At 37.5% G+C, this 18,268-nt stretch overlaps 1 protein-coding gene across 1 annotated transcript in view; it reads left to right on the forward strand.

The window, feature by feature from the left end:
* LOC126375085 (protein doublesex) overlaps positions 1-18,268 on the forward strand; it is a 202,500-nt gene that overhangs the window by 137,873 nt on the left and 46,359 nt on the right. The window contains 1 exon segment of the mRNA XM_050021928.1: positions 2,946-3,160. The gene's annotated coding sequence lies outside the window, so the exon portion shown is untranslated.

The raw sequence follows: 18,268 nt of genomic DNA on the forward strand, positions 1-18,268 counted from the left end.
ATCAATACACAAAAAAGAACACTAAGATCAAAAATCATTAAAAAAAGAAAAACAAACCAAAATCATAAAAAATATTAATAGTAACAGTAAGTATTCACTAATTCAACGCACTGACGGCCCGATCATCTGCAGTATTGCACATATAACGACATGTAGTACCTACAGTTACAATCGGGGAACATAAGGGCGGTCTTTTTGCTAAACAGATATTTCTGGCAAACAACCGTACGGTGAGAGAATTCTGCTTATTGAAGCGCAGGATGGGCAAGTGTCCTTTAACTTCTTCTTCTTTGCGAGTCGATGGCGATCGAAGCTAAATTTTTGCTGACCAATAATTGGCCACGCTTACGGCATTGTCAGTGGCTTCGTACAGGTCTTCAATAGTGCAGGTGTTAGGGCACTTAGGACAGCACAAAAGGTGAGCCATAGTTTGTGGTGATACTCCACACTCGCAATCATCGCAACCATCAACCAGGTATCCCCACCTGCAGAGATTATCCTTGCAGCGGCCAACCTGTGTCCGGAGCCTATTTAAAGACTTCCATGTGGGCCACGCTAGATTACTTCCAGGCGGAAGACCCTCCGATGGCGCGATAAAAGGGGTGGGAGAACACTTCCGCCGCCAAAGATTTAAGCGGGCTTGGCTAAAAGTAAGGGATTGAAGTTCATTCCCTGGTGGGCTAAATATGTCACATTGAAGCTGGAAATCTAAGAAAGCATTATTACTATTTACTTATGTACGCACGAATGTCAAATTGTAGGTAATATTGCTTTTTAACCCCCCTTGTCCTAAAAAGGTTGAGAACCCCTGATCGGTAGGCTAGTTTTGTTTTGCATTGACGGATTAAAAATAAAACCACTGCCTGTACTATCACGTTTCAGGAGTCATTGGATTATAGAATTATTATTGTCGTATCTGTCTCTATTTCCATAGGATAAGTTATAAAATTGCATAAAGTTTACAAGCGTAAAGTTCAATATACCAAGTTACAATGTTATTGTAGTGTCAGGTGTCTTATATTTAAGAATAGGCTGTAAAGTAATGGAAAGATGTGCTATATTCCTTTGCGAGATTGCTGTCATAAGATACAAATTATGTGTTTTAGTTTTGTTCAAATTAAGTTTCTCTCAACTGTGACGTTGGGTACTATGGTGGCAACCAAATAAAAACGACGGAAAATCCTTCGATAGCTTTACATAAAATTAGAGAAATGAAATCAAGCAGCTGATGGGAAGAAAGTAACACAACATAAAAATAAAATGCCAAAGTGAAAAAAATAACGTAAAAATCAATAACAAAATGGAGGTTGCTTCATCAGCCTGCACTATCCTAAAACAAATAGGGATCACAAAGCTATTTTTGTGATATGTCCCCACCGGGATTTCAACCCGGAACCTCCGGACCACTCTATACCGGACACCCCCAGTCTATATAGAAAGTCTATAACAAATTATGTACAAATAAATCCAAAAACCATTATAGGTTATCGAAATTGTTCCAATCAACGTAATTAATGTGAATACATATAGGTATAAAGCTATATAGTTGGTTATTGTATATTAAAAACTGTTTTATCAATAATTGTGTCCAGGAATTTATTATGTCCGTTTATCGTTTATGTATTGTTAAGTAGCTAATTCAATGGACTGTCAATTTCTGAGTAATTGTAACAAACCTGAATAGTAGTAATTTCCTCATCCTCTATGCTAGTTTGTAATTGTTTTGTCAAAATTTTAAGTGATGTTATTGTTTTGTTTATGCGTGTGACGTCCTTTTACAATAAACAATTTCTATTTTTTTCTATCCTATTATTATTCGTTCGTTGGGCGGAGGGCAAGAGGGAAACCACTGCCCTATTCTTCCCTAAAAAAGTAGCATGGACAATGCTACACCGACAAGAGCGTGGCTCTAAAATTAATGATGATGATTATTATTCGTATGTGCTCATTGAGTAGTCTTTCCCTTATTCAACGCTTATCTCTCGATAGCGATAGCCCGATGGTCACTAGGGTCTTCTGTTTTTTTTTTTAAGATATAAGACGCCCTGAACCTAGAGTCGAGACCAACTGGGCACCCTCAGTCCTGTCGTTTTAAATTTGGTACCGGGTTAGAGCCCTCAGCGCTCTCCATTTGTCCGGCCAAGTAGTTAATGCCATCTGCGACATTTCTACAATAAGTCTCTTAAAAAAAGGTCTTATTCAATATCTCCTATACATAAAGGTTGCCTGGAAGAGATTGCTACTTAGCAATAAGGCCGCCTATTGTACTAATTCTATTTCTCTTTTGTTTTGTATTTTGTTTTTTCCTGTTTGTGCAATAAAGTATTTGTTATGTTATGTTATGTCTTTATTGCGGTTTGTTACAATTTAATTCCAAGGTAACAAAAGTTAACATAAACAAGTTATAATTATTAAAGCTTGTGATGTATTTGGTAATGTATTTCCATGTTTTAAAACGTCTAGCAAATGATTATGTTCAGCGAATTGCGCTTAAATATTTTTTCCACTGTAAACTTTGAAGCATAAGCGATTCACCTGTAACTTGAACATCTAAATGTATAGACTGTATATCTTGGCTTTATAATGAAACCCACATAAGCGCCTTAATAAAACCACACAATAGACAAGCTTGTTTCAATTCAACCCAGGCAATAATTTGTGGTTTTAATTTTTACCTGTAATGAAATTTTGTTGAAGAAAATCGTATCAGAATGTTTTTAATTTTATTTTCAAAAAAACGCTTACGTGGTTTCGCTACAAGGCGATGATATGGTCTAGTTTCTTTATGCTTTCATTCAATTCTCTAACGACTTAACCTCGTAAGGTCCAGATTTCTAGACACAGTAGTTTAAGGGTTTTCGATTTTTAAAGGTAATGGACCTTACGACCTTAAAGACCGATTTCCTGTATCACTTCTCGACGACTTAAACCCTTCTTCCTTGCAGCACATTGGGTGGTCCACCAGTGGCGGATGTACGAGCGGTCGCTGTGCTCGCTCCTGGAGCTGCAAGCGCGCAAAGGGACGTACTCGGTGTGCTGCTCACCCCGCTACGTCATCGCGCCCGAGTACGCGTCACACCTGTTGCCTCTGCCGCTTACCACGCAGAGATCATCCCCGCCGCCCGCGCACTTGTAGCGATGCGAACCTGCGCCGCGGGAAGTAAGTACTATTTCATTTATTATTCTTTTTATTTTTGGTTTTAAGGTGCTGACAGACTTGAATTTCAAGCAAATAGTGTCTGACAAAGAGCTCAAAATAGACATGTAAAAAAAAGAAAAACTACTAAAATAGACACTTGCGCGCACTTAACACTTCCACGGTCACTTGTAGTAGGTAAGACTCTTGGAATCGGGACATCTTTTTTTTTCTGACGCATATGGCATTAATTACTTGGCTGTGCAAATGGGGAGCATTGAGGGCTCTCGGCCGGTACAAAATTTAAGACAACATGCCTGAAGGTGCACTGTTCGGCACCGCGGCTCAGGGTGTCTGAGAAGATTGTATTTGAAAAAAATAATCGACCGTAGCAGGCAATCGGGACACCGCCTGCAGACGTTCTGTCCTTAAAAGTGTTAAGGAATTTCTCCCAAGCAAGACATATCCTATCAGGGCAGTCTGCTTGTCGGCTCTCAGAAACGACGCTATCAATCGGAAACGCGTACTATGACGGGTTATAAACTCTTTCGCGCGATAATAATAAAATAGACGGGTTAGAAGCACTTTCGGTTCGTATTAGTGGCGATAAACAGGTACAATCGCGGGGTGATATCCTTACAGCCTGTTAAAGTGACCGGCTGTTTGTAGGTGGAAATGGGTTTTCTTTTTATCTATGCCTTCTAACTGCGATATTATAATGTTTTCTGAACGTTTCCCAAGGTTGAGCGGAGATGTTAGTATTACTGAGACGGACATTTTTTCCATAATAATAAAAAGGACGGAATCTTAATGCCTTAATATTGTGTAATTTTTTTAGAATGCTAAAGAAATATTAATGACGTTGACGGCTTATTTATGTATCGTCTTGAATAACGTCGGCAACGCATGAAAAAACAAATGTAGATATGATTACATAACAAGGTAAAATTACGAAAGCGCCAAAAGGCCATTTTGAGAAAAATCCATTTGAAGTCTGTTTCGTCTTTTTATCGTAACTTTTTATCCATTTTTCTAATTTAGATGACGTTAACGGAATAGTACGTTAAATTTTCGTTTTCAATGTCTTGCAATACATAAAATCATAACATGGACTACTATTTTAGGATATTTTGACGCTTACGTAATTTTGCCTTTCCAGTGACGACATTAGTACGGGTCACATAGTGCTACTTTTTTCAATGTCCCTCGTCGAAACGAATTCTAATTTCCATGTTCATCAATTATTAGATTTCTTTTTCTTTGGTTTTTGCTTCGCGCGGCTTGCGCAATAGGCTAGTTTCTAACTAGTCAATTGTGTTACTTTTTACTAAACGTCAAAACACGAAATTACTATGGAAATTGTAGGAAAAAGCATACTGTGACGTCATAGAAATACGTGACAAAATGTCGGACATATTCTTACGTTTTCTTTCATTAAAATTCATTAATAAGTTAAATAGAAAAAAGAAAATGTTTTTAGTTAGTTTTACGTGTATTTATTTAGTAATAAGAATTTCATTATTCGATTTATTGTGTATCAGAATTTAAATTCAGAACGAAACACTTACCTATTTTTTATGGTTTTGCTCACACTAGAATTAAAACAAAACAAAAATCAAGTACCATCTAGTTCTGAATTCAAAATCTGATTACGGCAAATCTAATGAGCATTTTGTATTCGGAAATACGACGTTTCTTTGTGAAGTCATCATAAGGTTCTCAATTTTTTTTTATTTTACAGAGCCTAGCTTCTTGTAAGGAAGTTCGTGTAGCTTCTTTAAAATTACTCATAACATAACTTTAGCATCAACGGTGTGCAATATACCTTATGGGCACTTCACTTAACTTTACTACACTTCACTATGTTTACTTTAAAGGGACTTGTAAAGAATAATGGGTACGCAGACGCTATAAAAAATAAGTGTAGTTTCTCTACTGGAGTGAAAGTAAAGAAAAAAAGTCTTATAGAACGCTAACTGACGTAGGTATATGATTTTTTTGGCAAATCTGATTGCACCTTTTGTTATTGTCAATAAGACATATTTTTTAGCAAAATATTACAGATACGTCAGTTTATAAAATCAGCCACGATATCCCTAGGACACTAGGCCACCACGGCCACTAACAAAAATAGGTACTTATGTGGTTGAAACCTGGTGTCTTGTTGGTTGCGCATCAAAAAAATCTTCCCAATACACACACACACACATACACACACACACATACACACACACACACACACACACACACACACACACACACGCACACAGTTGGCTCGGCCCTTATAGACTCCAATACGGCTCACCACCGATCTCGTTAGTCTAACAGAAAGCTCGATGAGGCGTAGGTACTTAGTTCATCTTGCGATGGATGTACAGTCATTTCATGAGCAATATCATGTACCCACTTTAGAGGGTTGCGACAGGGTTGTCGCACTATCATATTTGACATTTAATGAGACTTACGGTTTAATTTGTCAAAAAAGTTAATGTGACATGGTTTCGAAGTGTATACATATTAAAGTACCACTTACTACCCCAATCGGGATATATCCGCGAGCTTATGTTAAGTTATGTTTATATAATATCTACATTTATTTTTTTATTGTATTTTTATGTCTTATTATAGTGTTACAAAAATTGCACAAAATGTTAACTTAAAACAAAGACTAAAGATAAAAAAAAAACAAACCATTTCTCGCCTTACATTATCATATAAAAAACCTTGTTACCTCTCAATGTAGTGACAGTTTGTTACCATTAATGGCACTTGTTTTTGTCCGTCGTAGTGTTTGTAAGTGACCTTCCTCATAACGCGATTCGATATCGCATCGATCTGCGATATTAGGGTAAGGGTGCCAGTTTAGGACCACATGCAATAAAGAATTATTACTCTTTATAAGTGTTTGACATTTGACCATTTTTGATGACGTCCAACATGAAATAAAAAAAAATACGTAGACACATTTTGATTTTTTATAAAAAATACATAATACATACTTGTGGATATGCGCCTAAATGTATTATAAAGTTTTAGCTGTACTATATTAAAAACAGGTTAACATATTTATGAACACATTATGAGTTATTTCCTTATTTGAAATAAAGATGCTTTATTTATTATATCTACGTCTGCAATGTTGTCATCTACTCTAAATTAAAATCGTCAATTGTTTCGATATCGCGCGAATCGCGTTTCACATTGATGTGAGGAAAGTCGCTAAGACCTTTTAAAGTTTTAGACCACAAGAAGTTGAATTTTGGACAAGTAGTTAATGACATACAGGAATTTGGAATTGAATAAAAACAATCGAGGGTGTGAAGTTCCAATTTGTTTTGTTAACCGGTTATCTCGTGTGACACCTTCCCTAACGTAAAGATTTAACAATGTATGCTCGCTAATTTCATAGAATAATAAAATGCGATGTGAATAAAATTAAAAATATATCTAGGTAACTGGAAATATTTTTTATCGCGCGGCTATAAAAGATTTATGCTATCGCATACTTAAAAGTCTTACGTTATAAAGCTTTAATTATAAGCTTTAGTTAAAACTGCTTTCATTCAACCGATATTTAAGAGCTATTGTCGACGGAATGCATTTGAACTGCTACTCGCCAAGTACGATTTCTGTGTCACTGGCAATTAGTTATGGTTGAGTAGTTAGTTAACGTATTTTACTATTATAATGAAAGAGACAAGGTCTAAAGTCCTCCAGAACAATCCTCTTGATTCAAGGTTTTAGGAGGAATCTCTAACATCCTGGGAGCCCATTATAATAAGTAATATGCTCAGTTCCTACTGCGTATAATAAGAGTCTCACAGCAACTCACGTGTATACTGGGTTAAAAGAGCCACATCAAAGCAATTCATCTAAAAAAGCAATATTGCTATTCGACATTTGTTGCATTGTGCACTTAATTTTATATGCGCTAATGTCAAATTACAATATTACTTTTTTAGATGAATTGCCTGGTTTCATCTTTCTTTAGGCAAAATCTGCATAAAAGTAACTCAACGCTTCAAAAGGTACACTAATTTAAAACCAGAGGCTATATTTACAATCAACATTTAGATACCTACAAATTACTGTCTGTGTTATTCAAAGATTGAAGGCCTCAAAATGAACCAATTCAATCAAAATATTGATTGACTTTGTATTTGAAACTAACACGTTAAATCCATTTCGGCTGACTAATTTCATATTAACACATTGTATATTAAAGGACGCTGCATACGGGACGACGCTAACGCCTTCTAAACGTGGACGGGACGTGGTTTAGTAATAGGTGCCACGTTACCGTCCCGTCCGTGCATTCGTGACGTGTGGTCTTCCTACGGAAATATATTTCCGAAATTCGCCCATTTTCGTCAGAATAAAAGTGTTATTGTTAGATAGAACAGAATCGATCAGAACAGAATCGATCACTGTGCTAATGAATGTCACATCACTGGCTTTTGAACTGAGAGACCTAACGCGTTGATGCTATTGTAAAACTTTATTGAAATATGACCCCTAATTGTACTCAACTAGACGTTATGTTTAATAGTATGGACTAGTATGCAGCGGCCTTTATTGTTTGCTATAGGCCATTCGTAATAGCAAGGCCGAAATAATATGGAAATATTTAATCCAGGTTTGTTGTGACCTAACTTGATGTAAGGTTATCGCATTCATTGACGCTAACGAACAGAATTAAAATCTCTATCTTTGTGATTTGAGTCTTTGAGAACCTACTTGCGGCTCTACCCAACCAAATAAGGATAAGGGCCGTGTGTTTATAAATGTGTGTTCTTCAATAAAACGTATCTTGATATTGTCACGTCTGAACACTTTAGCCTGGCCAGTCGGGCACCAAGTTTCTAGATGTTTGCCTCATAAAACTACCGGCGCAACTATCGCTATCTCACATTTCCACGCCCATAAACCCATGTCAGAAAGGGACAGCTAGCTTTTATAGCCCCCGACGCTAGCATAGTGCCGGGAAATTTTAAAACAATTCCCTTTTTTATTAGTTTTGTATTGATTCCCTCGTTCGACGCGATTGGGTTAATGTGGAAAGCCTGAGCCACGTGTAGTACATGGTCTAACAATAAAAGGTCCTCATGATAATAAATATCGTAACTAGCGATTGGAATTGATACCAACTAAAACAGTAGATCCTAATATTTTTTCTTGCTTAGATACCACTCAAAAAATTGGATAAATCTCGCTTACTCCTTACGGCCGAATTGCCAAAGTCTAAAGGGATGAAAGAGAGAAGAGAACATATCGGACCGGCTAATCAAAATTACATATTTGAAATTTCGCGTTCTTCAGATAAACTCACCATTAGAGTGGTTGGTATAAGAGTTCGGAGCAGAACAAGAGTTCCGAGTGTATGGGATCCACCGAACGACTCGAACAAGCGACTGCGAATTCCAACCACAACATTACAGGACTGATTGGCTCGTTACAGCTTTTTCGTTGCAAATAAAATTGCAAATTAGCCAAAAACGAAAAGCTTACAATAACATATCTGACGACCTACCACAAGCCAAGACCCATTTAAAAATGGAACACGGGGACGAGACGGTCGTAAAACGGAACCTCTGAGTGATGTGACACTGATCACACTGGTATCGATGAGGAAATTGATTTAAAAGACGATTTATTTTTTATAAAGCCTCATTAAATTGATCTAAAGTAATTGTAAAAATCTAGCGGTTATGCAAAATGTCTCTCGGTTTGACTCTCGACTGTGTTTAAACAGTATTATTAATATGTTTTATTTTTTATTTAGTGTTAGGCTTTGTGATCGCCTCTCATGGAAATTATAATGTAGTTTATTAGGGAACATTCATTATTATTCTTTTATTCACGATGCACTTAGCAGACGTAGACACATAAAATAACCTACCTATTTCTCTATTTTCTCCATTTGGTGATGCAATGCGTAGTCTCTAGCGTTTTAATTGCGAAAATAATCTTAGAATAGTTGATGCCTTTTTAATTGCAGAATATTATCGTAAACGTGTACTAGATCAACATTTTATTTATGTCGCAGGCGGCACCGCCTTACGAGTTTTAGTTGTATTATACGAGTTTTTAAATTACTTGCAAATTCATGTAACTACTCAAAGTAATTTTACAGTTAAAGTTGTAGTTATGCCAAATGTACTGAATATCGTCTTAGTTAATTAATCTGTGGCCTTAAGCAATGCACATTAACTTTACAACATATAAGAATAAAAAAATATGCAAAGGAATGAAGTCTACTTACTGAAATACCTGTACAAAAATATGTTCGATATTATTACAATATCGATGTGATTTGCATAACACAAATGGCAACACTATTTGGTTTGACGCGTCGTCTGCGGCTCGTAAAACTTTTCGCGCGTAAACGTCACAATTGGCATTCTGTAGCCGCTGTAGCGATTCGCAGGTTATTGTCGTCTAGCAATACTGTACATTTGCAGCGCTTTAATTGCTTTAACCAAAAAAAATCATACGGAAAGGTCATTGACCGACGGCTGAAACTAAATCGGTGCAAATGCGTGCGATAGCGATATTTACAATATTACCGCTTTAGCCTTCGATGGCTTTTATTGAGAGGTATTTTAGGTTTAGAGTTACTTAATCCTAGTTTCGTGATAGGTACAATTATTTTGCTTATAATTAAGGAAGAGTTCCATTAATATGTCCAATAGTAGGTACCTAATAATATATATTTTTTTAATGTAAGTTATTACACGTTAGGTAATTCTTGGACCTACATTATAAATTTTATTTCTACCTTATTAGATTGAAACATAAAAAACGAGGGTCCAAATAGTCATCTAAAATAAAAATGGACGTACGCGACCTTCCCCACAGTGAGATACAATTCATACGATATCGAAACAAGTGATATTTTGAATATGGATAGATGACAACCTAAATATATAGAAACTTTTTATGAAAAGTCAAAACGTCAATATGACAGGTTACGACGTCTTTTATCAATGGTTAATTTTTTGTTACAAGTGCTCTAATACTGGCGACATTACCCTAAAATCGCACATCGATGCGATATCGAATTGCGCCATGGGGAAAGTCACTAACATCTGTCTCGTCAAGTCGGTCGTTTACCAGGTTCAGGATAAATTATTACATTTTGATTACAAAATAAGGGCAGATGTAAAACTGCCGAAAAACATTTTCTTTTTTCTATTTAACTTATTTATGAATTTTAATCAAGAAAAACGTAATAAGTCCGACATTTTTATATCACGTTTTTCTATGACGTCATAGTGTGCTTTTTCATACAGATTCCATAGTTATTTTGTGTTTTGACGTTTAGTTAAAAGTAACTGATTTGACTAGTTGGTAACTAGCCTATTTACAACCAATCTAAAGTATAATTACTGACCGGACAATACGAAAACTTACAATAAGATCATGCTCGAGCCATTGGTGCGACTCGTTAACTATCCAGTCGTATTTCTTGAACTAGTCTCGCCCATAAAATCTAGCCAGACACTCATCTGAGTCGTCTCTCGTCGTAAAACGTACCTAAAATAAGCCATAAAATATTGTCTGAGTATTTAAATTTATCTGTAGCAGTTTGGTTGCAGTATACGCGCAGGTTAATAGGGATCTTGGGGACGCATGCGTTTCTTGAAAGTTGTAAATTCCTGTGCAGCGCTGTGGACTTGTACATTGTGGTGTGAGTTATGTAATGAATGACGGATGTTTGAGAGTTTTAGACACGGTCGAGCAAGGATTTCTTATTGGGTCGACAATATCAATCACCATTAAAGCTTAGTAGCTTAAATTGATTGACGGATACCGAATAACCAATCGATCTTGGAAAAACTATCGACGACGACTAATCCATTTCACCATCGATCGAAGCCGCCGATCGACCATCGATTTATTCGTGTGGTATAGACTACTATCGACATCGACTAATCCATTTCACCATTGGTCTGGTAACACCCTTACGCGTGTTACTCTTAAAGTTTCCGATTGCGGAACTTTGGGCAATAAGACAATTTCACCTCTACTCAGAAAACGTCCCTTTTTTCCTATCAATGCGTCTGTAATCCCTTCCGGGTAGGACATAGCCACAAGTAAATAATCAAAAGATTAATTGCAGCCACTGTTGATACAAAGTTCTACGATGGATATGATGACAAGGGGTCAGCCTGTCTCCTCTCAGCCTGGCCCAATTCTTCGATCAGATTTTACGACATGCCCTGGAAGACAAGCAAGAGTTCTAAGTTTTTATTCGCTACCAGTCCAGCACTGAAACGTACCATACATACATACAGTCATGAGCAATATAATGTACCCACTTTAGGACTCTGTCGTACTAACATATTTGACATTTAAAGAGACTTACTATTCAATTTGTCAAAAAAGTTAATGTGACATGGTACCAACTTGTATACATATTAATGCTCGTGACCGTACGTAAACAGCTTATACACGTCCCACTGCTGGGCACAGGCCTCTCCTCAATCAACCGGAGGAGGTATAGAGCATACTCTACCACGCTGCTCCAATGCGGGTTGGTGGAGGTGTTTTCACGGTTAATAGCCGGGACCAACGGCTTAACGTGCCCTCCGAAGCACGGAATTGTCTTACTTTTTCGGACAATCAGATGATTCAAGCTTGAAAAGTCCTTACCAAAGAAACGACAGTCTCACAAAGTGATTTCGACAATGTCCCCATCGGGAATCGAACCCGGACTTCCAGATCGTGAGCCTAACGCTCTAACCACTAGACCACGGAGGCTGTTTAACTGAAACGTACTATAACAAAGTCCTATTATTTCAATTTGAAGTCAAAACTCACAAACTGAACACTTTTCTCTAGAGACTCATATTCTTTATTGACTTTGAGTTTAATCACTCATTTGTTTACGATCCACTGTCGTTTTAGTTCGCAGTTCACATCCGATAGTTCATATGCAGCCAGAAATTAACATTTAATTGCTCAATAAAGAGCACAGAACGGTTCTGGTGACATCTTTTGATGTGAGCACTGAGTTAGACGACAGAATTGAGCTTTAGATTATGTTGGTATTGAAATATTTGTGAGCATGGATAGGTAAGTTCAAAGCGCGATAATTGCTTTGACGTTTGCTGCATTGTGCATTACATTCTGTGATGACAAAGTTGTATTGGAATTTGGATTGTATTCTCAGCGGAGTATAAAAGCAAGAAGTCCTTAGATATGTATCAGTTTAACAGCTAAGGGCTGGCAACTAATCGGTCCGATAAATATTAGTACTTCCTAGTATTACTTCTTAGGCGATTTACAAATTGGGACCCAAGATGTCACTAAGAAATAAATTTAAAGAAATTTGTATTTTAATACCCGAAATTACAATAAACTTGCTTTACAAGTCAGTCGATTACATAAGATCACTAAATCTTTTAAGGGGCAATGTATACGTTTTTACAATAAGATTCCCATTGACATTCAGAATATGCCTTTCAGCTGTTTTAAGACAGTAGTTAAACAGAAACTTTACAAAAAAGGTTATTATAAAGTTAGTGATTATTTAGAAGATATGAATGCAAGTGATTAACTGTCTGAGAACTGATATTAGGCAGTTAAATTACTCAATTGTATATTAATTGTATATACTAATTGTATTTTTTTTAAACAAACATCTAGAGCCCTGTGCCGAGGTTTTTCTTGCAGCTTCTTTTCCCCGGCTATACAGGTTGTGAGAAGCTGCAGTAGTTTTACTCGGATGAGACGTTCGATGTAAAAATTGACGATTCAAAGTGTAAATATGTTACCTACTGAATAAAGATATTTTTGAATTTGAAGTATTTACTCGTCCGGCAAGGGCAATAAGCCTCCTATTACTTCAACACATGCGAGGAGTGAGTATATTGTATATACTATACACCTCTGCCTACCACTTTGGAGATACAGGCGTGATGCTATGTTATGTTTCGTGTTACTTAATATTTCGGAAAATGGCGCAGGCGACTGGCAGGGGTAGATCGAAATCAATCGCATGGACAAGATATGGACCCAATGATGTGTAAAGGTTATCACGCTTGTCCGTGCTGGACAGGAGATGCGGATTTTTCGATTTAGTGTTCTCTTTGCAATCTTCTTCTTCTTCTATCGTGTGGGTTGTGAGGTGGATTACCAACCCCATCTACCCTGGTGTCAGGGTTATTATTGAGTCGCCGTAGGCCCCTGACATGACTCATGTAATGACTATGTACTTATATCAGTAAGTAGTAACCGGGACCCGTCTTACACCTACGTCTCAAAAGGAACGACGACTACGACTTAAGGTTGCTTGGCAGGAATTGCTGTTTAGTAATAAGGCTGCTTATTTTTAAATCCAGTTGTTACTGCAATATATGTTATATGTGCAATAAAGAATTCCTGAACTTTATTCTTATTTTGAAACAAGATTGAAACTGAGTTATTTGAACACCCCCAGCTCCGTGCCTCGTTTATATCAGCGACCACTCTAATACTCTATGCTATTGTTAGAGTAAAATTAGATATATGATTAATAACGGTGTCTGCCTCAACGTTGACACTCGGTGCTAAGAGCGAAGCGTTTAAAGGCGATGAATCGTTAATTGTGTTATTATTTAGCAGCTGGACTGGCACCCTGGTACACGTCCGCTAACTATTTGTGGATCCTTTATGCTCGAATTGATTTAGTAATCACTAGACAGGGTATCAAGCGAAAACTTAGATCGCGTTCTGTTAGTTATCATATACATCGTATAATGTATACTAATATTATAAATGTGTGTGTGTGTTGCGACCAATTGACGTGATTTTTTAAGTGGAGGTAGGTGCACGGATGCTGAGTTATATAGGCTACTTTTTGTCTCTTTCTAACCCCCCACTTCCCTAAAATGGGGGGGGTGGAAGTTTGTATGGAGCAACTCGAAATTTTCAAGGTAGAAAGCTAAAAATTGGTATGTGGACTATTTGTGCGTATTTTGCATATTTTTTTATATCTGTCCCCAACCCCTTCAAAGAGGGGATGAAATTTTATATGGGACTTTCGCAGTTTTCATGGTAGGAAGCTAAAAATTGGTACATTAGAAACCGGGTCACCTCGAATTTAACGCGAACGAAGCCGCGGGCGAAAGCTAGTATAAAATATATTTGTTTTGTTATGACACACACATATATACATATTATTATTGTATATATATTATTATTGTATATTTTAATTTATTGTTTTTATTTTATTTTAAATTATTATTTAGTTTTTTTCTTTTATATTCGTTTTCGTTCACCGCTGAGCACGTGATAATCATTTATGATCCAAACATGAATTCGAAAATAAATTCTAGAAACATTGGTGAGGCCTGTGCTGGATTCGAACCTGCGACCTACTGGGCTACCACGGCTCTCAACAGTCAACAACAACACGATAGAACAGCTGAAAGACCGAATGTTCTTTTAAAATTCAAACGCCATTGTTAAACTATTGTGTCTGGAAATTAACCGGCGCTACATTATTTCTTTTCAATTTCAAAAAACATGAACAAACCTACGTTCTTATGAAATAACTCAATTTATTTACAGAACTACACTATTAAAGTGCCAATGGTTGTTATTCAGTAAATAGTTAGTTAGAAATCATTTGGTATTACTCGAACACTTACCACTGAACACGAGATTACGTGCGAAATAGATTCGAGGAACTTAAGAGCTATATAAGTAGGTGTTTAGAAAGGGTTTTGTAGTGGTTAACCAAACGCAATGTACAGGCTGTTAGTGACATCGTAACGAAAACTTTGAGGGATGATTCAGACCATGATTCTACCCCGTACAAGTACGGATCGGTGTAAGTGACACCGTAAAGAATACTGAAGGGGATGATTCAGACCACGATTATATAGTATATCAAGTGGAATTTACTCTCGAAACACTCATAACTTTTTAGTTTTTAAATTATTTTTCATTATTTTAATTATTTTCAGTTCAATACTTTTGCGACGGAAAATTCTACTTGATATCAACTCAGAATCATGAGCGATCATCCCTCAAAGTGTTCGTTACGATTTCACTAACACCCTGTATAGTACAATACAATTTTTATGAGATTTTTTTTTCATAACAACATAGAGAATCTGTAACACTGTCTTATACCATTTCGTGATTCAGTACCGACTTATCTTAAGCGTAATCAAATAAGATTTCTGAATTATTTATATAAAAGTTTTGTTCAACGAAAGAAAGAAAGAAATGTTTATTATTATTTAACAGTGAACACCGTTAAATCAAATCAAATATACTTTATTGCACAGAACTAAATTTCGACAATCAGACATAACACATGAATACACGACTTGGGCGACCTTATTACCATTCCTTGCCGCAATTTTTTTTTAAAACCCTTTGCGGGTGTTCCGTCTTCGGAATGGTTTACTGGCCAGAAGAACATCAAATACCAGGCTGCCATTTCTTTCATAAACCGTTATGGTTTTTCTTTCGTTTTTTGTGTAAGTGCCGTGAAATAAGCCAATTATACGCAGTCCTTACGCGGCACATCCGGAACGATATATCACTTGCCTGGCTTGTGATAGCAAATCTACAATAACTCACGTAAAAACAAAAAAAAACTGATGTCGCCGACAGACGCCAACGAGTGTCGAGAACTGCTGAAGTTGGTATAAGTAGATCATTTTAGGTTCTTACTAGCAGAGTGAGATGGTGGCTGAGGTCGAATAGGGACCCAGACCTATGGGGTATAACGTAGAACCCTTGCCCAGGGATACGGGTGAAGACCTCAACGGTTGCAGAGGCGAAGATGAGAGCTATCGGTACGGCAATGCAGGACGGAAGGGGCAAGTCACAGGGACTGGAACCTGGAACCTGACAGAGAGCAGCAGTAACTGTCAATACTCAGAGGCGGAGGACAGGACTCCTAGTATGGCTTTGTAATAAGACTACTCTGGGGCGCCATCCCACTTGCGTCAGACAGAGTACTGCGGGGCGGAAGGCAAGAGAGAAACCACTGCCCTATTTTTCCCTAAAAAAGTAGCATGGAAAATGCTGCACCGACAAGAGCGTGGCTCTTAAATTGCAGATGATGATGGTATCTTTCATTCCTAAGATCATGCCTCAAATACGCTACCGTATTTTGCTGGTCTGCATCAATATCGGGGTTCTTCTTCTTCTATCGTGTGGGTTGTGAGGTGAATTACCAAACTCATGAGATTGGTAATTTCGGGGTCATACCGACGCGTTGGAGAACCTTCACATTGCTGACTTTCTGAGTCCAACTTATTCGCACGACGGTAGCACCACATCTTGAAGGCATCGAGACGCCGGTTAGTGTCTTCCTTAATCTTCCATGCTATCTTCCACTAACCCATAAAGGTGGATAACTTAATATAATAATAATATAATGCTACTATCGGAAGTTTTGTGAGATACCTGGATTTTATAGCCTACCGCACTTTATTCCTAATACTGTATTTCGCAGTAATATCATCATACGAACGATGCAAAGACACCTACACACTTATGCTAGGCACTACATATTCCCTATTAGGGTAGGCAGGTCAGTCACAAACCATTACACACACAGGTGGATTACCAACCTCACTACCAACCCTTGTATCAGGGATACTATTGAGCCGCCAAACTCCCCTCACATGACTCATGTAACGACTACGCGCTTACGTAAGTAGTAACCGGGACGGTTTAACGTGCATTCCGAAGCATGGATCATCTTACTTAAGGACAAACGAGTGATCAGCCTGTAATGTCCCAACCAAACTCAGGATAGGACTATAAAGTGGTTTTTGTGATATGTCCTCACCGGGATTCGAGTCCGGGACCTCCGGATCGTGAGTCGAACGCTCAATCACTGGACCACAGAGGCCGTTATTGATTAACTCGACAATAAGACCATAGATTGACCTTTTTTTTGAGGTGACTCATTGTAGATTTGCCGCAAATGGCATTACCATTAAATAAAAAGCTACTGAGTGAATTTATAGGTATGCGATTTTTACTCTTAATTTGCATTTCTCTAAGAAGAATATTATACCAACTGACAGTTCTGAAACTAGCTCTATCTCCTTCTCGCACGTGCCTTATCGTGGACATCGCAGAGCACTTAAACTAAATTAAAATTATAGCTATATTTACCAGAATCGGCACCTCTGTTTCATTCGTCAAGTGAGTGAGGCCAGGCGCGTACTACGAGTTTTTCGCGGCGCGGCAGAAAAAAGCAACAGCATAATGTCGCACTGTAATTCTGTACCAAACAGTTTTAAATTGTATTGCGCGCACTTGACAGCAGAGCCACCGCAGCGGCGCAGTATTACAGTGCGACATTATGCCGTTGCTGCTCTTTTCTGCCGCGCGGCGAAAAAATCGTAATGCGCGCCTGGCGTTGATGTGACATGGTTTTAAAATATCACACTGAGTTCCAAAATAATATCATACATAGATACGATCACGCTTTATTTCCCGTGGGGTAGACAGAGTCCGCGGAATTCCACTTACTTCGATCCTGACCCACCACTTTCGCTCTTCCCCTCTCATGAAAGACTTCATCCATGTTCGCCGGTTTAGAGTACTCTTGACCAGACCTGTCTTTAAAACATCCTGGATCTGATCGCGGTATGTACGGTCACGAGCATTAATATGTATACACTTTGGTACCATGTCACATTAACTATTTTGACAAATTAAACTGTAAGTCTCACTAAATGTCAAATATGTTAGTGCGACAGAGTCCTAAAGTGCGTACATTATATTGATCATGACTGTACGCTTAAATCTTTAAAACTACGCAACGGATTTTGATGCGGTTTTTTAAATAGATAAAGTGATTCAAGAGGTAGGTTTATATGTATAATAACATCCATGAAATAGTGGAAAAATACTGTTATTTTTGAGGTTTTCATTTCTACGACTTACACCTACCTGTATCATAAATCTTTTTCGTATTAATATCATACATAATATCTATAATATAATATTTATAGAAGTGATCGTGTCGAAGTAAAGCCGGGCCGAGACACTAGTTGTAATATAATACCGTTCACAAACTGAATAAAGAGGTAGACGGGACAAACTTGATTTTGCTCCGCGTAGTGATACTTAGGGTTGCCTGAGAATCTGGGATAATATTTACCCGAC

This window comes from Pectinophora gossypiella, chromosome 18 (assembly GCF_024362695.1).
Source record: "Pectinophora gossypiella chromosome 18, ilPecGoss1.1, whole genome shotgun sequence".
Taxonomy (NCBI): Eukaryota; Metazoa; Arthropoda; class Insecta; order Lepidoptera; family Gelechiidae; genus Pectinophora; species Pectinophora gossypiella.